We start from the raw sequence: 22,298 nt of genomic DNA, 5'->3' as shown, positions 1-22,298 counted from the left end.
GCTGAAGACCTGGGGGTACGGGGGAAGGATTGCACAGAGGGGATTGTAACCATGGCAATGAGATGATATACGATAGAATGAATGTAAAACTAATATTCTCCCATGCAAACTATCACATAATTTACAATAAAACATTTAAGAAAAAAAAAAGACCATTTCAAGATCTATCTTGAAGTGCAACACTGTCTAATAGGATAATATCCATATGCCTACAAGGAAGACCAGTTAACACAACTATTATTCAAATTTGCATACCAACTATAAAGTCAGTGATGATAAAATGAAAGATTTCTAACAAATTCTAAAGTCTGAAATTGATCAAACATGCAATAAAGATGTATTGATAATTACTGGTGATTGGCATGCAAAAGTTGGAACAAAAGATGAAGGATCAGTATTTAGAAAATATGGCTTCAGTGATAGAAAAGATGCTGGAGAGCACATGATAGAATTTTGCAAGACCAGTTGCTTCTTCATTGCATATACATTTTAAAAACAGCATAAAAGATGATTTTACACATAGACCTCACTACATGGAATACACAGAAATAAAATTGACTACATCTGCAGGTAAAGATGGTGGAAAAGCTCCATATGATCAGCCAAAACAAGTCCAGGGTCAGATTATGGAACAGATAATCAATTGCTCATATTCAAGATCAGGCCAAAGCTAAAGGAAAATGAAGAAAAGTCCACAAAAGCCAAAATATGACCCTGAACATATCCCACCTGAATTTAGAGATCATTCAAAAACAGATTTGATGCATTAGACACTAGTAACTGAAGTCCAGAAGAGTTGTGGCAAGGCATCATACAGGAAGAAAGCGAAAGTTCATTCAGAAGACAAGAAAGTAGGAAAAGGTCAAAATGGATGTCAGAAGAGACTCTGAAACTTGCTCTCCAGCACAGAGATGTTAAAGCAAATGGAAGAAATGAGGAAGTAGAACTGAACATAAAATTTCAAAGGACAGATCAAGAAGACAAAGTCAAGCATTATAATGAAATGTTCAAAGACCTGGAGTTGGAAAATCAAAAGGGAAGAACACACTCAGAATTTCTCAAGCTGAAAGAATTTAAGAAAAATTTCAAGCCTTGACTTGAAATATTTAATGCTGCAGAAAGCATCAAAAGAAGATGAAAGGAATGTACAGAGTCGTTGTACCAAAAAGAAATGGTTGCTATTCAACATTTTAAAGAGTAATATAGGATCAAAAGCTAGTGATACCGAAGGAGCAAGGTACACAGAAGGCATTGGCAAATTTTTTTTTAAAACAGGCCCCGGAAATTGATGGAACACAAATTGAAATCTTTCAACAAACTTATGCAGCACTGGATGAACTCACTCATCTCTGCCAGGAAATTTGGAAGACTGCTACCTGGTCAACTGGTTGGAAGAGATCCATATTTGTGCCCATTCCAAAAAGAGTTAACTCAATGGAAAGCAGAAATCATTGGACAATTATCACTAATATCCCTAGCAGGTAAAATTTTGCTAAAGGTAATTAAAAAGTGGTTGCAGCAGTACGTTGATAGGGACCTGCCAGATTCAAGCCATATTCAGATGAGTAGGTGGAACAAGGGATATCATTGATGACGTCAAGTGGCTCGTTACTGAAATCAGAGAGTACCAGAAAGATGTTTACCTGTGCTTTATTGACTACTCAAAGACTTTCGACTATGTAGATCATTATAAACTATAGACAACGTTGTGGAGAATGAGTATTTTGGAACACTCAATTTTGTTCATGTTGTTCTGGTGTGGCTCTATGGGTTAATGTGCTGGACTGCAAGGTCGATTTGAACCTGAAGGTCAGCAATTCAATCTCACCAGCTGCTCCTAGGAAACTCTATTGTTGTTGTTGTTAAGTGCCGTTGAGTTGGTTCCAACCCCCAGCAATTCTGTACAGGGTTTCCAAGGCTGTAAATCTTTATGGGGGCAGAAAGCCTCATCTTTCTCCCACAGAGCAGCTGGTAGTTTTGAATGGCTGATCTTGCGGTTTGAAACCCGATTCGTAACCACTACTCTACCAGAGCTCCTTAGGAAATTCTATACAGGGTTGCTATTAATTGGGACAGAATCGAAGGCACAGCAACAACAATTGTGCTCATGAGGAGCCTGTATATTGACCAAGAAGCAGTCATGAGCTAGGGTGATATCTTTTCACCATAGTAATTCAATCTGTATGTTGAGCAATTAATCTAAGAATCCAAATTATATGGAGAAGAATGTGACATCAAGATTGGTAGAAGATCGTTAGGATACAACCTTGCTCACTGAACGCGAAGAAGACTTAAAAATACTTACTGATGAAGATAAAAAACCACAGCTTTCAGTATAGGTTGCACCTTAATGTAAGCAAAACAAGAATCATCACACCTTGACCAGTAAATGATATCATGATAAATGATAAAAAGATTGAAGTTGTCAAAGACTTCATTCTGTTTAGTTCCAACATTAATACTCATAGAGCAGCAGTACAGAAATCAAATGATGTACTGCATTAGGCAAATCTACTGCACAAGACCGCCTTAAAGTGTTCAAGAGCAAAGATATCAGTTTGAGGACTAAGACATGCTTGACCCTAGCCATGGTATTTTCAATAACTTTATATGCATGTGAAAATTAGACAATGAATAAGGAAGACAATATAATAATTGATACATTTGAGTCATGGTGTTGGGGAAGAATATTAAAAGTGCTATGTATTGCTAGAAGAAGAAGCAAATCTGTGTTGAACAAAGTACAGCTGGAATGCTCCTTAGAAGTCAGGATGGTGAGACTTCATCCATCATACTTCAGACATATTACCAGGAGGGACCATTCCTTGGAGAAAGACATCATGATTGGTAAAGTGGAAGGTCAGCAAAAAGAGGAAGATCCACAAGATGGATTGGCACAGTGGCAGCAAAAGTTGGCTTAAGTTTAATAACGTTTGTGGTAATGGCACAGGAGCAGGTAGAATTTCATTCTGTTGTGCATAAGTCAACTCTGAGTCAGAACTGACTCAAGTCAGAATCGACTCAATGGAACCTAACTATAACAGCAATAATTGGCTCTTGCCTATTAGATGGATCTGAGAGTACAGTTATGGCTGGGCTATATGGGTATTGTTGCTGTCTCCTGTCAGATGGGGCAAGAGAAGAACACACACACACATAAGAAAATTAAATAGAACAAACAAGCAAACAATAGTGAAAAAGAAAATAGTAAAGGAGAAAAAATACAGGCAGCAACCAGAAAAACATAATATAATAACTAAAAAGAGAAAAGAGAGACAGGAAAATGGAGCTATAGAAGAGACAAGTAAGATATAAAATAAAATAAAGCAATTAAACAAACAAACAAAACCCCACTAAAATCAGGTAGAAGAAGATGAAAAGAGAAAGAGTAGCAAAGAAAGATTAGAAGGAAAAAAAGAAGAGGCGGAAATAAGAAAAACAAAAGTGGAGATAGGAAAGATAAAAAACAAGGAAAAGGGAAAGAGAAGAAGAATGAGGTAGAAAGAACAAACATACAAAACAATGAAACAATGAATGAAAAAAAAAAACTAGAAAAAAATGTAAAAAATGTATATTGTGCTGCTGTTGCATTGAGTGCACTGTAAACAAACAAAAAATCCAGGGCAGCTATTGGATCTAGAAAGGAGTAAGATCTGGGAGGGGTGGGGGGTGGGGTTCTGCCATTTCAGGAGCTCACAAAGTGAGTTGGGGGAGTTCTTGTCCCTAGATGGAATTCCTATAGGCCTAGGTTTTGTTTATATTCAGTGTACTCTATTTGTAAGTATTCATAGAGGCCATTAACCTAGCTGATTTCCGTGTCTGTTAGGACCACAAAGCACCAGAGGACAGGGTGCCTGGTTATGAGGTTTTCTACTAGACTAATGGAGTCCTGGTGTGGTGCTGTGGGTTAATGTGCTGGACTGAAAAGTTGGTTTGAACTGCAAGGCTAGTGGTTGAAGCCCACCAGTCTCTCCTTGGAAACCCTATACAGAGTCGCTGTGGATCAGAACCGACTTAACAGCACTTAACAAAAATAACAACAACAATGGTTAATGGGTTGGAACAGACTTGATGTCATTCAACAACAACAACAACAAATGGCTAATGGATTCTATGGACAAAATAGAATCCATTGGGCAAAATAAGATGAAAGGATTCTATGGGCAAAATATTGAAAAATGCAGAAAGCATCAAAAGAAGATGGAAGTAATACACAGGGTTACTGCACCAAAAAGAAATGGCCAATGTGCAACCATTTCAAGAGGTAGCATATGATCAAGAACCAATGATCATGAAGGAGGAAGTCCAAGGTATGCTGAAGACATTGGCAGAGCACAAGGCTCTGGGAATTGATAGAATACAAATTGAAATCTTTCAACAAACTGATGCGACACTGACGTATTATCATTCACTCATTTATACCAAGAAATTTGGAAGACAACTACCTGTCCAATTAATTGAAATAAATCCATTATTTGTCTCAGGCCAAAGAGAGGTGACCCAACACAATGCAGAAATCATTGGACAATATCATTAGTACCGCATGCAAGTAAACTGTTGCTAAAGATAATTTTTAAATGGTTGCAGCAATACATTGACAGGGAGCTGCTAGAGATTTCAGACCACATTCAGACAGGGACATGGAACAAAGGCTATTATTAGATGGAACCTGACTGAAAGCAGAGAATACCAGAAACACATTTACCTGTGCTTTATTGACTATTCAAAGGCTTTTGATTGTGTGGATCATGACAAGCTATGTACAACATTGTAAAGAATGAGTATTTTGGAACACTTAATTGTGCTCATGAAGAACCTATACCTGGACCAAGAGGCAGTTGTTCTAATAGAACATGGGAACACTGAATGGTTTAAATTTAGGAAAGGTGTGTTCCAGGGTTGTATTCTTTTACCATACTTATTCAATCTGTATGCTGAGCAAATAATCCAAGAAGCTGGGTTATATGAACCATGGCATCAGGATTGGAGGAAGACTCAATAACAACCTGCAATATGCATATGATATAACCTTGCTTGCTGAAAGTGAAGAGGATTTAAAATACTTACTGATGAAGATCAAACACCACAGCCTTTGGTACAGGTTGCACTTCAATGTAAAGAAAGCAAAATACTCACCACCGGACCAGTTAATAACATCAAGATAAATGAAGAAAAGACAGAAGTTGCCAAAGACTTCGTTTTGCTTGGATTCACCTTCAATACTCATGGAAGCAGCAGTCAAGAAATCAAATGATGTATTGCATTAGGCAAATCTGCTGCATAAGACCTCTTTAGAGTGTTTAAGAGCAAAGATGTCAGTTGAGGACTAAAGTGTACCTGACCCAAGCCATAGTATTTTCAATAGTCTCATATGCATATGACAGTTGAATAAGGAAGACTGTAGAACAATTGATGCAGGTGAGTTATGGTGTTGGAGGAGAATATTAAAAGTACCAAATCCTTCCAGTAGAATAAACAAATCTGTGTTAAAAGAAGTACAACCTGAATGCTCCTTAGAAGCCAGGATGGACATCCGACTCGATGGCACCTGACAAGAACAACAAAGTAGAAAGTCAGCAAAAAGGTGGAAGATCTCCAACAAGATGGATTGACACAGTGGCAGCACCAATGGGCTCAAGCATAGCAACAATTGTGAGATTGGTGCAGTACTGGGCAGTGTTTTGTTCTGTTGTGCATAAGGTCACTATGAGTTGGTACCGACTCTGACCGCACCTAACAACAACAACAATGGCTAATGATCATGAGTATTTCTTCCTATGTTTGTTGTCTGCCTGAATGTTTTCCTTGGTGATGTGTTTATTCATGTCCTATGCCCATTTTTAAATTGGGTTCTCTTTTTCTTGTAGAGGTAGTGTGGTTGTGGTGGTTATGTGCCGTGGAGTTTGTTCCAACTCATAGCAATCATGTATAGGGTTTCCGAGGCTGTAAATCTTTATGGGACCAGAAAGTCTCATCTCTCTCCCAAGGAACTGCTGGTAGTTTCGAACTGCTGACCATGGGATTAGCAGTCCGGCTCGTAACCACTATGCTGCCAGAGCTGCTATAGTTTTCTATAAACTTTACATATTAGTCCCTTGTCTGGAATGTCATTGCAAAAAAATTTCCCCAGTTTGTGAGCTTCCTTTTTACTTTTTTGGCAAAATCTTTTGATGCACACAAGTATCTAATTTTTAGGAGGTCCCAATCATCTATTTAGAGGAGCTCTGGTGGCATAGTGGTTTTGCCCTAAGTTTGTTCCTAATTTTTTTATTTTTGACCTTTTTAGTTCTAGGTTTTATATTTAGATCTTTAATCCTCAATGTCCTGTTTAGTGAAGTGTCTTTTGCCCAAGTTTTAACTGGGTTATTTGTCTTTTTGGTGTTGATTTGCTGAAGTTTTCTACAGATTTTAGAGATCAGATCCTAATCAGATATATCATTCCCAAAGCTTTTTCCCTACCTGGACGTTCTGTTTTTACTCTTTTGATAAAGTATTTTGATGACCATAATTATTTTAGGATAAACACTGTACTGATAATCACAAGGTGAATGGTTCAAACCAACCAGCTGTTGCTTGGAAATCCTATCCAGGGTCACTGTGAGTCAGAATCAACTTGATGACCCTAAACAACAAGAACAATGTAAATATTTAATACTTAGGAAGGCCCAGTTATCTAACTTGTGTTCTATTGTGTGTACATTTATAGTTGTGTTTGGTAATCTACTACTGAAATAAACTAGGGAATAATTTTATCCCTATATTATCTTTTTTTTTTTTTTTTAAGTTTTTTTGTGTGAATTGAGTGATAGTTTACATGGAAGAACATCAGCTTTACATTCATCCTATCATGTTTTTTTTCATTGTAATGATTCCAGTCCCCTCCATGCATCATCATTCAACAGCATTTGCTTCCATTCCCTCTGTTTTTTTGTTTTTTTTTTATGTACACCGAAGCACTTAGGAATATATAATCATTCACACAACCAAAGGGCATACTCTGTAAGCCTGCCACCCAGATGCCAGCACACAGACCCTCTCCCTCCTTGAGTCTAGAGTCCCCATCTCTCCATGTCATCAAGATATGGACTCTTGAGTCTAGAGTCCATCTCTCCATGTCATTGTCTCTGCCTCCATTTCTGGTGTTGCTGCTTCTCTGGATAGGGTCTTGCACTCCGCTCTTCTCCCTTGATGGTCCCAGGGTCCTCCATTCCTGGACTGTAAGATCAACCACTCCCCTCCTTTTGTTACAAAACATCTACCTCTACATTTGCAACACTCACCGTCCTGATAGCAATTATTCACTATAGAACCACAAGAGTCTTATCCCCATCTCCTTTCACCAGTCCCATCTAGACAGGTTGGAAACCATTCAGTGTAGATTCTACCTTCCCTGGCACCCTCTGAAACTAAGCTCTCTCTTGAAAACTTGTAAGCCAGTCACTTTGTGCCTTTGTAGCCTCCACACCATTTTGGGTAGCCAAGGTCTAAGTTGTCCATCCCTGACAACCCTATATGTACAGAGGGGGTGGGAATGATCCTTGCTGTAAAGATTCATTCCCTCTTTTAAGCTACTACATCTATAAGTATAGGTCAAGTTCATCACATTGTGGCGGATTACACTTTTTTCTCTTCTTTCTTCTCTAGTCGAGTTCTGATCATCTAGCCATTGAAGCTAGGTCAAATGGCTACTATATGCAAGTGTTCTTGTGCATCTCCCCTCACTTCATATCAGCTAGATGCTTCACTCTCCACTCTAGTCCTCTGTGGCTATGTCCCTGTCCATGGGCTCAGTAGTCCCCAGTTCTTGCTATACTGCTGGTCAATCACTATATTATCTTATAGGAGCTTTATAGTTTTGGCGTCACCTTTTAGGTCTTTGATCCGCTTTGAGTTAGGTTTTTTGTTATGGTGTCATGTATGGATATTGTTTCATTTTTCTGCAAATGGATCTCTAGTTTTGCCACCACCATTTGTGAAAGAGATTCCTTTTGCCTCATTGAATGGATTTTGATTCCTTGTCAAATGGTCCCTATACATGGATGAATTTATTTCAGGGTCTCAATTCATTTCCATTCATTTCTCAATGCGTCTGTCATTGAGCCAGAACCAGGCTATTTTGATTACTGTGGTTGTGGAGTGTGATCTAAGGTCGGGGAATATGAGGCTTTCTACTGTGTTTTCTTCTTCAATATTGCTTTGACATTTCTGGAGGGGGTGGTGTCTCTTTCCTTTTGATATGAAGTTGGTGATATGTTTTTGCAATTCAGTAAAGAATGTTGTTTGAATTTGGGATTGCATTATAGGAGTAAAGATATTTTTGTAAAGACAAATGAAATGGCCAGTGTGCCAATGGGCGGAGCCAGAAGCTTGAAATTTGCTTAGAAGGCAGTCACTGCAGTTGGACCAACTGGAGGTCTTTATTTGAAAGAAGCAAGAAGGCAGGGGACACCTTTCCACTTATACCAAGGTGTGCATTCAGGGGTTTCCCCCTTTCTGATTTACTCCAGTGAGTCAGTGAGGAAGGCATTGGATAGTTTTTGAACTCCCTTCTGCTTGGACACTGTTGGATTCTTTTCACTGGTTCTCTGTCCTCTCAGGAGGCTGTCTGCTCCTGATGAGGTGACGTGGGCCCTGCCTCAGGCTGACTTTCTCTCCTGCTTTTGTCACCAGGTAGCCAGCCCCTAACTCAGTGGTTTTGGGGACAGCCTTGGGGAGGCTTCTGAGAATGAAAGGCTTTGATTAAATACCTGCTACCTCCTCTTTGGAGCTTTAGCGGCCAGGTCATGGCCTGGGGCAGAGTGAAGCTGGGGTGGGGACTAATGATGGCCTGCCTGGGACTTTATCATCTAGATGAAACAGGTCCTGCTCAGAGGCCTGGCCTGATTACAGGGAATCCCACGCTTCCCTTCCTCAGGGCCCACCCTGGCCTCAAAGTAGTCCCTGCATGCCCAGCTGTTTAGGGGCAGCTGTGGAGACAGGTGGAGCAGAGGAATTTAGGCAGCAGCTGCCACAGTGCATTGGTGTTGGGTCTGGAACAACAGATACAATTTCTGATGCAGCCAGAGGGCTCCCTTGTGGTCTGGGGGTTGTTGTTGTTAAGTGCCTTTGAGTTGGTTCTGGTCCATAATGACCCTGTATAGGGCTTCCTAGGAGTAGCTGGTGAACTTGAACCACCAACCTTGTGGTTCAAACTGACCTTGTAGTCCAGCGTATTAACCCACAGTACCACATTAGAACTGGAGGTAGATAGTAATAAAATCACTGTTGCTAGATATTTTATGTTCACATATGCCAGGTACTGGATATGGATTAATACTTTTCGTTGTCACCCAGCCTAAGGTATTGTTACCCCATGTTACGTAGGAAAAATGGAGGCTTGCGGAGTCTTACTAAACAGCTGGCAACTGGCCCAGCCAGAAGTGGGTCCCAGTTCTGCCCTGAAGTTTGTCTTCTTATCCACTGGGTTCTGTGATTTTGTGGAACTTTCCTTGACAAACTTCTTGGTGGAGAACAAATGGGGAGACCCAGTAGGCAAGCATCCACTTGCCTCTCCTATTTCCACCTAGGTAGCTCCTGTCATAGTTGCTTAGAAGTTCTGCTTCAAAATATGCTAAAGTCACTATTGTGGTTGAACCCATTTATGTTACAGATGGAGAAACTGAGGCCCAGAGAGCTAGCCAGCTAGCTGTGTGTCCATGGCAGAGCTGGGGTTAGAACCTGAGTCCTGCCTCCCAGTCATATGCTGTTTCTGGTGCCCATGTGGCCTCCTGGGTCCTGTATGTGACCTGCACAGAAGGGGAACATGCTGGGTCATTGGGAGGCAAATGACTTAGGGAGGGTGATGCAGGTGGAACGCATCGATGTAGGCACCAGAATCAGGCTGAGTCACAGGGCTGGCTTTGCTGCCAACTTGCTGTGCAGCCAAGGAAACTCCTTTCTCTTTAGGTCTCAGTTTCTCCTTCCCTAGGATGAGGGGTTGTTGAGAGCTTGGGTGTGAGCAGTGGGGGAGGAGAGGCCTAGACAGGATGTAATGAATATCAGGGGAGGAAAAGCGAAGTTTCAGAGCCTCTGGGCACCTGCCTTGGCCCCACCTTCCGCCAGGAAACATGGAGCTTCAGCCACCCACACTCCTGCTGCTGGCCAGGGGACGCTGCTTGGTCTGAGCGTGTCCAAGCCACAGATGACAGAGCTCTTGGTTCCCAAGACTTCCCTGGGGCTGGTGGTGGTTTTCCTCAGCTGAAGACATCCCCTAGCCTCAGGAACAATGCCAGCCTTATGGGGGCTTGGAGAAGGCTGAGCTCCTCAGATGGGCACTCTCAGGGACATTGGCCTGACCTACCCTTTTGTGCTCACGTCCTCAACACTTGCACGCAAACACCTACAGACTGAGGCATAGACTCTCCAGGGCAGAGAGAAGCCCAGACCACTTCTGCTTGTTTGAAGCTCCTGATATAAGCGTTTTGTGATTGACTGTTAACTTAAAAGGAGAGAATTTAACTTAAACAGTACCCAGTGGTATTGTTTTCTCTTCTCCTTTTCTCCTGTAGCAATAGACCCTGTGCCACACATGCACTATATGTATAACCTACATGTACACACATTACAAGTGGTTTATGCATGTTCCTAAATTCACACAAGTATACATCGTACACATATCATGTGTACCACATATGCAATCGTTGCACACGATCACTCATGTGCGCACACAGACCCCACCTCTCCAATGTTGAGGCATTCCTGTCACACCTTCGATGTCTATGAGGGAAACATTTGGAAACCTTTTGAAATCCTCTACATGTGGACCCATGACCACGTGCTCAAGACTTCTGGCTTAGCCCTGGGCATCTGGGTGGCAGAAATTAAGAGCACCAGCTCTGGAGTCAGATAAAATCTGAGTTTGGATTCTCTGTCACTTAATCACTGTCCACTTTGTACACATGATTTACGTGGGAGTTACTAATCCTTATCTGTAAAGTTGGGGGGGTAGGAATTCCTACCTTAACTGCATCTTACCTGAGATATACTTAGCAGTGCCTGGCGTGTTGTAAGCACCTAAAAATAGTAGCAATGGATATTATTATTGTTGTTATTTTGTTGCTCCTTTGCCCCTTTGGGAGGGAGGATGGCCTTGGTTGCGGACTGTGCATGGAGAGGGCAGAATAGATGGTACCCACGTGACACCTCTCCTCAGGGGCTCCCCCAATCCCAAGCCCTCATTATCCTACATGCATATTCATAAAGGATATTCAGCCTTGCTCTGTAAATGGGTCAGAAGCAGGAAGTGGAGGCTAGTGCAGAGAGGGAGGCCCAGGGGACAGGAGGCTCGAAGCCAGAACATTTGAGTCCTCATGGATGGGAGGATGGTGAGTGGGGATGGGGGAAGAATGGATTGGAGGGCATTAGGAGGTATCGGTGACTTGGACAGGGGTTTGTTCTTATTCTGCAAATTTGAAAACTGAGGCCCAATGGGATCAGATTAAAGAATTTGTGTAGTGAATGGTCCAAGACGCCTGCTTCCTTTGGAACTTGGGGAGTCGAGCATCTGTCTGGGCTGGGTTATGGGCACAGGAGGACGGACTGATTGACTTCATGTTTCTCTCCATGAACATAATTTAAGGGAGTTAGCTGAGAGAACCATTGAGATCTTGAATCCCTGACCTCTGGTAAGGCTGAGACTGGGTGACTCCCCAAGATCGTACAGCTCTGACTGTGATCTTGCCTTTGGTGGTCTGAGAGAGGTAGTCTGATACCCAGAGCTATGGGTATGAAACTGGGGAGAAAGGCTAATGGGCTGGTCAGGACAGCAAATGGAACCCTTTTATATCTACTTCTTCATTTCCTCTTGGCCTATGAGATAACTGGAGCAAAAATGATGATCTCCCTTTTACAGATGAGAAGTGTGAGGCTGCGAGAGGAGGACTCATCAGGACAAAGCAACACGGTGAGTTTTTCAAATATTGGGTTAGCCCCTCTGTGTAGGGTGAGGAGCGGACATGAAAGCCTTGTTCCTCTTGGATAGGGATGAGGCCAGAGTAGAGGCACACATTACCTGCTCTGGAAAATATCCTTCTTAAATCAGAAGGGCTATCTCTTATATCTGAAGTCTTACCAGTTCTTCCTCCTTTCATATGACTCCCTAGCCTATTCCTTAAAATGGAGTCCTGGTGTGGTGCTGTGGGTTAATGCGCTGGACTGCAAAGTCATTTGAACCTCAAGATTGGCAGTTCAAGCTCACCAGTCACTCCTTGGAAACCCTATACAGGATTGCTATGGGTCAGAACCAACAACAATAACATTCCTTAAAATGCTTTCTTAGATGATACGCACAGTAGATTGATGAAATTGAGCAGGATTGCCTTGGTTACTTCAGGGAAGGGATAGCGGTACCGGAGGTTAAGTGGCCTGCCCAGAGGGCAGAGGAATCTCAGGTCTTGGGCACTTTCTACTGCACCACACTGGGAAGGGAAGGAACATTAAGCCCCTGGAGCAGAAGTGACAGAGGAAGCTGACGCTGGGATGAGGAGGACTCAGGCCTGCCTGAGCTGGGAAATGACTGTTGCCCCTAACCCCCAACAGCTGGTCTTGGCAGCTAACACCCTACTTGAACTGTGAGTGTCTCAGTTTGTCTCTTTAGAACTGCCCTCCCTCCCCAGTCTGTCCTAGGCCCTCAGTTTCTCCTATAGTTAGGTTGTTGTTGTTAAGTGCCGCCGAGTCAGTTCCAACCCATGGCGACCCTGTATAGGGTTTCCAAAGAGCAGCTGGTGAGCTTGAACTGCCAACATTACAGTTCAAATGACCTTGTCGTCTGGTGCATTAACCCACAGCGCTTTAGATCAATTTCCTCCTCTGCTTTAAGGAGCTTGCTTATCTTGAGAGCCTACTTTTTCCAGAAACTTTCCCATTTCCAAAGGAGGCAAAGCCTGAAGTCACAGCAGTATATTCAACAGTGGCATTTCAGACATAGAGGATGGCTGGGCAGAAAGGAGATCATAGCAGCAGGAGGAACTGGGCTTGTGAGTTGTCAATCATTAATCCAGCAAGCATTTACTCTCCACTAGATGTCAGACTCTGTGCTTGCCTGGTAGAGAGCGGGAAAGCCAGAGATGAATCAGGCAGCCCTAGGGTAGCTCAGAGTCTAAGGGACCCAGTCTACGGAAAGATGCAACTTATTACAGGATTGAGTGATGAGGCTGCATATTGTCACCTGCATTTTCCAAGAGATGCAGTGAGATGTCAGGGACCGGCCCCAGACCTGTGACCTTCCAGTTCTGCCCCTTATGAGATGTGTGGCCTTGAGCAACAATAACAACAACCACAATAATCAGTTGTTGTTGTTAAGTGCTGTTGAGTCCATTCTGACACATAGAGTCCTGTATAGTGTTTCCAAGGAACAGTTGGTGGGTTTGAACTACAACTCTTCGGTTAGTAATCCAGTGCTTATCCTATATAATCATGGTGGTGGTGGCGGTGTGCCACCTAGTTGGTTCCAATTCACAGCAACCCTATAGAGTCTCTGAGGCTGTAAATATTGCCGGAACAGGAAGCCTGATCTTTCTTCCCAGGAGTGACTAGTAGATTTGAATGACTGTTAACAGCCCAGCTCTGGTAGCGAAGTGGTTATGAATCGGGCTGCAAACCTTAAGGTCAGCAGTTTGAAACTACCAGTTGTTCCGCAGGCGAAAGATGAGGCTTTCTGATCCCGTAAAGATTTACAGCCTCCAGAAACCCTGTACAGGGTCACTATGAGTCGGAACCGACTCCACACATAACCACCACCACCACCACGCTACCAGGGTTCCTGTTGTTGTTTGGTGTTGTCAAGTCAGTTCCATATGTATAGGATTTCTAAGCAACAGCTGGTGAGCTTGAACCACCAAGCTTGTGGTTTAAACCGACTTTGTAGTACAGTACATTAACCCACAGTGCCACACCAGGACAGCACCACACCAGGACTCCTACATAATCATGGTGGTGGTGGTGGTGTGCCGTGGAGTCGGTTCCAACTCATAGCGACCCTGCATAGGGTTTCCAAGGCTGCAAATCTTTACTGGAGCCGAATGCCTCATCTTTCTCCCATAGAACAGTTGGTAGTTTCAGGCTGCTGATATAGGCAACATTTATTCAGTGCTTTGTTGGCGTATCGAAAGTCATTTTACTTCTTTGAACCTCAGTTTTTTCATCTGTAAATTGGGGTGAGGGAAATGAATCTATTTCTGAGTGGTTGTGGACTTGTATGGGACCCTGTGAGTGGAAGATACATGCTTGCGCTCCATTGTATAAAGTTCAGTGATTTGTGAAGCCATCTTGGAGACCACATTGTTTTGGAAACACAAAGAAAGGAGGAAGATATTTCTTCCTAATGGAGCCAGGGAGTGGGCAAGAGTGGGGTGGGAGTTCCCCTTTACTGAGGAAATATGGAATGTGAGCAAGGTAGAAAGGGTAGGAAGGAAGACAAGTGGAAGCAGAATTTTCCAGGAGGGCACTGTGTGGGCGAAAGTGTGGAGGAGGGAAAGTTTGTGGAAGAGTCTTGGCACCATTAATAGCTAAGTCAGGCATCCCAGTGAATCACCTAAGGATGCAGTCAGGCTGGATTTTTGGCCCTGGGGCCACCTTTGAGGCACCCAAACTTCCTTCTATAATATTATCCTATCTAGAGCTGGGTGGGGAAATGGCTGGAGGAATGATCAACAGTAATTACAGAGCCCAGCTTCTGGGCTGAGGGGGAATGGTCTGCCAGGAATGTGACCCACCTACCCCCCTCTGACCTCTTTAGCTGGGGGCCATGGTTTGAGCATCCTGGCAGCATTGAGCCACTGAGTCACGGAGCAGGGATGGTGGGTAGGGTGGGGTGGCCATGGGCAGCATGTGGTTGATAGGATTCAGAGTTTGAAGAACCGATGGATGGGGCCCAAAGAGTGTGAGGCTGGAGTTTTAGGGGAAACAAGTACCACAGGGAGTTCGCATTTGTTAAGCACCCACTTTTTTTGTCCCAAGTGTCTCTGCAACAATCCTGTGAGGTAGGCACTATTACACCCTCATTTTACAGATAGGGAAACTGATGCACAGAGATGAAGTGACTTACCCAGGGTCTTTTAAAGATATAATATTATATTGTGTTTTTGTGAAAGTTTACACAACAAATTAGGTTCTCATTTGACCATTGCTACACAAATTATTCAGTGACGTTACATTTAAAAAAAAAAAAGTGTGGTTTGTTCTCTTTCCAGTATTCTGTTTCCCTTATTGTCTCACCTTTGACTTAATTTAGTGAGTTTTTGGTTTAATATATATGAAGGAGTTTCAAAAAGTTTGTCCAAAAAAAAAAAAAAAAAATCCTGGTGTGGCACAGTAGGATAAGCACTAGACTACTAACCACAAGGTCGGCAGTTCAAACTCCCCAGCCGCTCCTTGGAAATTCTATATGGGGTTCCTATGAGTCAGAACCGACTCCACGGCACTTAAAACGACATCAACAAGAAAGACCTTTATCGGAGTCCTGGTGTGGCACTGAAGAATAAGCACTGGACTGCTAACCACAAGGTTGGCAGTTCAAACCCACCAACCCTATACAGACAGGATCGTTCTGAGTCGGAACCACTCGACGGTGCTTAACAACAACAACAACAAGACCTTTATACAGGTACTCATCATTCAGCACCTATGTATTGAGCACAGGCTTTGCGCAATGAGTTGGAAGGTCAGCGAGAACCACTTCTTGGCCTCTGGTTTCAGTGTTCACAGAATCGAGGTCGCAACGCGGCCTCCCTCATCTTGAATACAGGTCTCATTAATTCCAAACCCTAGCTTTGGACCAGGATATGAGCCTGGACCTGAATCGGGTCGGGTTGCGAAGCTCGCCTAGTCGACTGAGTCCCAGTGGCCCCATTCTTGTCACGGCCCCGCCCCGCGCACCTGCCCAGGTGAGCCCCGGGAGGCCCCGAATACTGCCGGAAGGAGTCGAGTTACTTCGGCAGGTGGGGCGGGGCCGGGGCGGGGACAGACCGGGGCGGAGCCAGCCAGGGCCCCTGGAGTTCGGTGGGATCCGAGGTCCTCGCCTGGCGCCGGCGCCCTTCGCGCCGCCGGCATGGGAGCCTGCCTGGGAGCCTGCTCCCTGCTCAGCTGTGTGAGTTCTATCCCGGCGCCCCTAGCAGCCCGCATCGCTGGCTCTCCTTTGGCTCCGTACTTTCTTTTTTTATCTTCTTCCTTTAAGTTGTTTCTTCTTTTCCCTTCCTCCAAACTTGGCTTTAGGGGCTGGTACCCCATCTCTCACTTCAAGGGTGTCCTCCCCAACTTGGTGCCCCTTTCCCCCCTTCGTCGCTACCCTGGGCCTGTGGACGCCACTGGTAGCTGGTGTCCGGGGATGGGGTGACCGCGGGGAGGGGTTGGGGCGCGCCGGGGTGGTGGTGGGGGAGTGCCCTCGGTGGCGTCCTCCCTGGATTGAGGAAACTGAGGCCCTGAGCCCGGGTAGACCTCTCTGTCTTCCCCACCCCCGAACCCCACCACCACCCCCAGTGGTCCCACCTCGCTCAACTTGGAGTCGGCGGAGTGCGTGTTTTCTGGGGTCGCCAGCCCGGGCGCTCTGACTCTTTGTGTGGCCCGCCTGGTCCTAGTCCCTTTTTTGACCCGGTATCCTTCTGTGGCTCTCCTGACAGTTTATTCATTCGTCCGGTTCCCGGTTTCTTTGTTTTTCTTTGTTTGTCGCCTCTCCCGTCTGTCATTGTCTGCCTCTATGGTTTTCCGTCAGACCATGTCTGTGCATCCTTGTCGCTGTCCCGTTCAGTCTGGCTCACGCTAGCTCCTGGACACTTCCTCAGCCGGCCCCAGACCCTTCCACTCTGGGCCCCAGAGCTGAGGTGGGCCGGGGAGGAAGCCCCCAGTCTGGCCTTTCTTTCTTTGCCCTTCTCGATGAAGTTGGTGCGGGTCGACAGAGACCGCCAGAACCAGCTCTGGGTTAGAAGTCCAGGAATTTGGAAAGGGCTGCAGTTTAGGGCCTGGGGTATGTGTCTGTCTGTCTGTCTGTCTCCCAATTGCTTTGGGGCTGCAGCCAGCACAGGGGAGGGGCTTCAGGCAGACCTGTCTGGGAGGCCCCCTATCCCTCCTTTTCCCAGCCTGTTAGCCCTCTCTCCTTTCCTGTTCCTCTCATTAAATCTTTCTGAGGTTCTTTCAGGAAGCTCCTCCTTCCCTGGCTCCACACAAAGAGGAACAGAAAGGGAGAGGGGGTTGGGGGGCTACTGAATCTCAGGGCTTGCTTTTCTTTGTCCCTGCTTTCTTTGTCTGCTATGTTGGATGGGGAACGTGGGAGTGGGGAGCTGGAGACCTAGAGAATTACTGAACAGCTGATTCTGAGAATGTGGGGTCTGCACGGGGAATGGGCCCCAGTTGTCCTCTCTGGACCCGTTTCCCTATCTGTTAAGTGTATGTGTGTAGGATGAGGAATCAAAGCTGGTCCCTGAGGAGCCTTGAAGATTTGGGCTGCCCAGAAAGGTTTGCTTCCTGATAGGCAAGGGAAAACTTCTTTGGACTGACCAGATTGCTGTCTGGTGGAGCCTGGTGAGGCACAGACCCTGGTCAGACTGCCAGGAGTGAGGGCTGTTTAGGAGAGACCTGCCAATTCCGGTGCCTCTGTCTCCCCACCATCACAGCGCCTTACTGCTAATACGACTGGGAAGGTTAATAGAGTAAGGCAGTTAAAGTGCTCAGCACAGTTGCCAGCACAGTTCCTGGCATAGCGCCTACAGCAAAGCTATTGTTACTACCTTGTAGGAGAAGAGGGTGGAGAATTCCTGCTGGTCTCTGAGTCATGGAATCCTATGATCTGAGACCACAAGGCACTGCCTGCTCATCCCCCCATTTCACAGATGAGGAAACTTGGGCCTAGAGAGGTTAGTTGGCAATGAGGGGTGGAGAACTGTACAGTAAGGATTAAAATCTGATCTGGCCACACCACCTTCCCTCCTCCATGCCTTGGGTGCTTGAGGGACTGGGCTGGCTCTGGGTAGAAGTGGGAGGAATATCAATGAGTGTCTAATATGTGTGAAGGACTAGCGCCACCTTTCAGTGCCTGCTGCTTCGGGTCCTGGATTGTGACATTTACTGAGCTCCTACTACATGCTAGGGCTCCTGGTAGTAGGGTGAACACTGGACTGCTAACCACAAGGTCAATGGTTCAAATACACTAGCTCCTCCTGTACAGGGTGGCTATGAGTCAGAATGGAACGATGTGCCAGGTGCTGAGTTCTCACTCAGCCCCTTCCCTTTGGTTCTCTCCCCAGCTCTGTGATACAGTTATCACAATACCATTGACTGATAAGCACAGCACTGCTAACTGAAAGGTCAGCCATACAAACCCACCAGCCACTCCTCAGAAACCCTATACAGTTGCTATGAGTTAGAACCAACTCAAGGGCGCTTAGCAACAACAACATCACAGGCCCAACCCTCTGGCCCAGCGCTGTCTATAGGATCACAGATCCAGCATTGTAGTCAGCCTGTGTCCTTTCACTTAATCCTCACAACGACTACGGAGACAGCAAATCAGACTCCCATTTCTCAGATGAGGAAACTGCATCAGAGAGGGCAGATGATTTTCTCACAGCCAAACATTATTAAGTGGTACCATTAAGCGTAGTGGTTACGAATCGGGCTGCAAACCTTAAGGTCAGCGGTTCGAAACTACCAGCCGCTCCGCGGGAGAAAGATGAGGCTTTCTACTCCCGTAAGGATTTACACCCTCGGAAACCCTGTACAGGGTCGCTATGGGTCGGAACCGACTCGACGGCACTTAACAACAACAACAACAACCATTAAGCACTACTGGACACCAATAATATCCTGTTTCATTGGCAGTTTGCCCACAGGAATGAACTTCTAATGAAAGGTTCCCCAAGAATCTTCTGGGGGTAATGCTTCAGGGTGCATGGGCCCATGGGGAAGGCTTTTATTCCTTTCTCGCCTCCCCCTGTTTGCACTGGCTCATTGTGTCTCTTGGTCAGCATTGGGTAGGCAGATAAGCTGGGCCCTCAAGGGGATGGGAGCCACCAGCTAAGTTAGGATACGCCAGTTGGCCCATCAGCAGATATTTTGGGAGATATTTCAAACTGGGTATGAATTTGAAAGGTGCCTGGGTCAGACCGATTGGGCTGGAATCCTGGTTTTAGCCCTTTGTCAGTGTGTGACCATGGGCAGCCACGTGGCCTCCTGTAACTCTCTGTTTCCTAGTCTGTGAGGTGTAGCTAACAGAATCACCTGCCTCTTAGGCTGTTGTGAGGATGAAGTGGGACTGAGCAGACTAACGTGTTTTGGTTCAGTGGCCACTCTGTAAACACCCCAGAGAGGTACAGTACTCGAGACCACATATGAGGAAGTGGTGCGAGTGTAGAACCCAGAGCTGCCTGACTGCAGAACTCGGGCTCTGAGTCCCACCGAGGGACTGAGTGGGAAACGGAGTCCCACAGAGGGAAGAAGGGACTTGCGTGAGATCATACTGCACGTAAGTGAGAGCCAGGCTGAGGACCTGTATTCTTTGCATCGCATCGGGAAGTAGGTGTATTGAGTAGTTTGGGGCTGATGTCTACTGTGTTTTTTTCTAGTCCTGAGGGGCTCACCCGCTCATGGGATTGTTCATGAAGTCTGTAAGGTGCAGCCCATGCTTACCTGGGCCAGTCTGTGTTGACGAAAGAACTCTAAACTGTGGCTCCTACCCATTGACCCACGAGTGGGTCCAACAACTGTTTCCCTGGCCCTAGGGGGAACCAGGAGGGAGCATGACTAGTTCTTGTGGAGAGAGAGAGGGAGAGAGAGGGAGAGTTTGTACAGGACCAGGTTTCTAGTCTGCTCTCATTGAAACATAGATGCTATTCTTGTTGTCCCATAGTCTAAGTGATTCCATCTTTCCTGCCTCTCCAACATTCTATGGAGGACATGGGCCACCTCGGTCCCCAACCGTCAGACATTTAAGTGACTGGCAGTTTCTTGCGACTCTAATAAGCCCACAAAACGGAATGCTCTATGTCTAAGTTCGTTTTTTTCTTTATTTAAAAGCTTTAATTTTTTGTATTTAATCAAACCAACCTTGTTGCTGTTGTTAGGTGCCATCGAGTCGGTACCGACTCATAGTGACCTAATTATCAGAACCAAACACTGCCCGATCCTGGACCAACCTCACTATCGTTGCCACACTTGAGCCCATGGATGCTGACACTTTGCCAATCCATCTCATTGAGGGTCTTCCTCTTTTTCTCTGACCCTCCACCCTACCAAACATGATATCCTTCTCCAATGACTGGTACCTCCTGAGACTATGTCTGAAGTATGAGAGACGAAGTCTGGCCATCCTGGCCTCCAAAGGAGCACTCTGACTGCACTTCTTCCCACAGATCTGTTTTGTTCTTTCGGCAGCTCGTGGTACTTTCAATATTCTCCAACACCATAACTCAAAAGCATCCATTCTACTGGTATTCCTTATTCTGTTCAGCTTTCTTATGTCTATGAGTTTATTGAAAATACCATGGCTTGGGGGCAGGCACACCTTAGTCCTCAAGCTGACATCTTTGCTCTTCAACACTTTCAAAAGGTCTTGTGCAGCAGATTTGCCTAATGCAATACGTCGTTTGATATCTTGACTGCTGCTTCCATGAGTGTTGATAGTTGATCCAAGAAGAACGAAATCCTTAACTTCAATACCTACACCTCTCCATTTGACAGAGAATTCCCTATGATAGGAGCCTGGTGATGTGTTTGTTGATGGGCAGTTAGTCTCTTATTGTTTCCCTGCACTGAACAGTACCACAGTGAACTTCAGTGTGTAAATGGGCACAAGCGTACATGTTTGCCCTTACTTGCATGGGCTGGTATTTCTGTGGGAAGAGAAGTATTCCTATAGGAGGTAGGATAAAAGTGAGGATAAAAGTGTACAAACCGGAAGCAGCCAGGAGCTAGTGTGTTTCTCTCTTCCTGACCTGGCCTTTCTGGCTGCCAGCCAGGACCTTGGAAATGCTTAGGGTTCTGGTATCTGTAGCACCTGGATTTTGATCTTTAAGAACTGGAGTGAATTGCAAGGTGTGACTCTAGCTTTGCCTGCACCTCAAACGGACCAAGTGGGAAAGGTAACAAGTTGGAGTCAGGACTTACGCCGGGCACCTGGGAACAGAATCTATTGGCCTTCCTTAGTTTTCTCTGTCCTTGGAGGGATTGCTTTTGTCACTGGGATGTTTTGAATTGAAATATAACTGCTTTCAATGAGCTAGTGGGCTGGGAGGTAGACAGACTGGGGTTTGGCACAGACAAACCTGAGTCTGAATCCCAGCTCCACAGCTTAACTTGCTACACGACCTTGGACATGTCTCCTCTCTGAGTCTCATAGTTTGAAGAGGGGAAAGAATACTAAAATGCTTGACTGTCTTATGAATATTGGTTTCCCTTGTCTACTATTGTAAAATAGACACTCGAGTGGGATAGAAAAGAATGTTGGGAAGCATGATTACAGAAAACTTGTAAGCCTGTCTTTAGCCTATAACTGATTGGAATACCTAAAAGGGGTTCTACAACTTGCCTAGTGATATAGGCCTCTTGCAAAGCCTTTACAGAGTATAGGACCTTAGGTGGAATCTTGAGTCCCATCCAGAATCTCATGAGGTGGGACATTCCCACTAGCAAGGACAGGTGGACCAGCCTGAAACAGCTAGAGCGACAGAAGATACATCTTCAAAGAAAGATCATGAGGAAACCCCCCCCCCCCCCAACAAATGGCAGTATTATTGGCTACTACAAGAACAAGCAAGTTGCTCGCCAGGGAGCCATCAAAGCAAGCAATCAAGTCCCTACAGGGCAAACCTCCCTCCAAGACTGAAACTCAAAGGGAATACATAAACAAGAATGTAAGCTAGCTGGCAACCATATTAATCTACTGGTGAGTGGAAGAGGGGGAAAGGTAGCAATGAAGATATGGGCTGACTTTGACCACATTCTACAGACTCCCTGGAGATGAGAGAGAGAAGAGGAAGGGCTGGTTGGTCTGAAGTGTGGTGAGACCTGGGACTCCTGAGCCCATGGATAAGGACATAGCCATGGAGGACCAGAGCTGAGAGTGAAGCATCCAGCGGATATGGAGTGAGGGGAGATGCACAAGAACGTCCAAATTTGCAATCAGTACCCATTTGGCCTAGCATCGATGACTTGAAGATCAGAACATTTATTTGTTTATTTTAAGGTTTTTATTGTGGATTGAGTGAAAGTTTACAGGGCAGATCATCAGTTTTACATTCAACAAATCATACACCTTGTTTCATTACAATGATTAT

The sequence above is a fragment of the Chrysochloris asiatica genome, unplaced genomic scaffold, assembly GCF_000296735.1.
Source record: "Chrysochloris asiatica unplaced genomic scaffold, ChrAsi1.0 scaffold00047, whole genome shotgun sequence".
NCBI lineage: Eukaryota > Metazoa > Chordata > Mammalia > Afrosoricida > Chrysochloridae > Chrysochloris > Chrysochloris asiatica.
The sequence above is the reverse complement of the archived record's forward strand: the minus strand, read 5'-3'. Positions refer to the sequence as shown.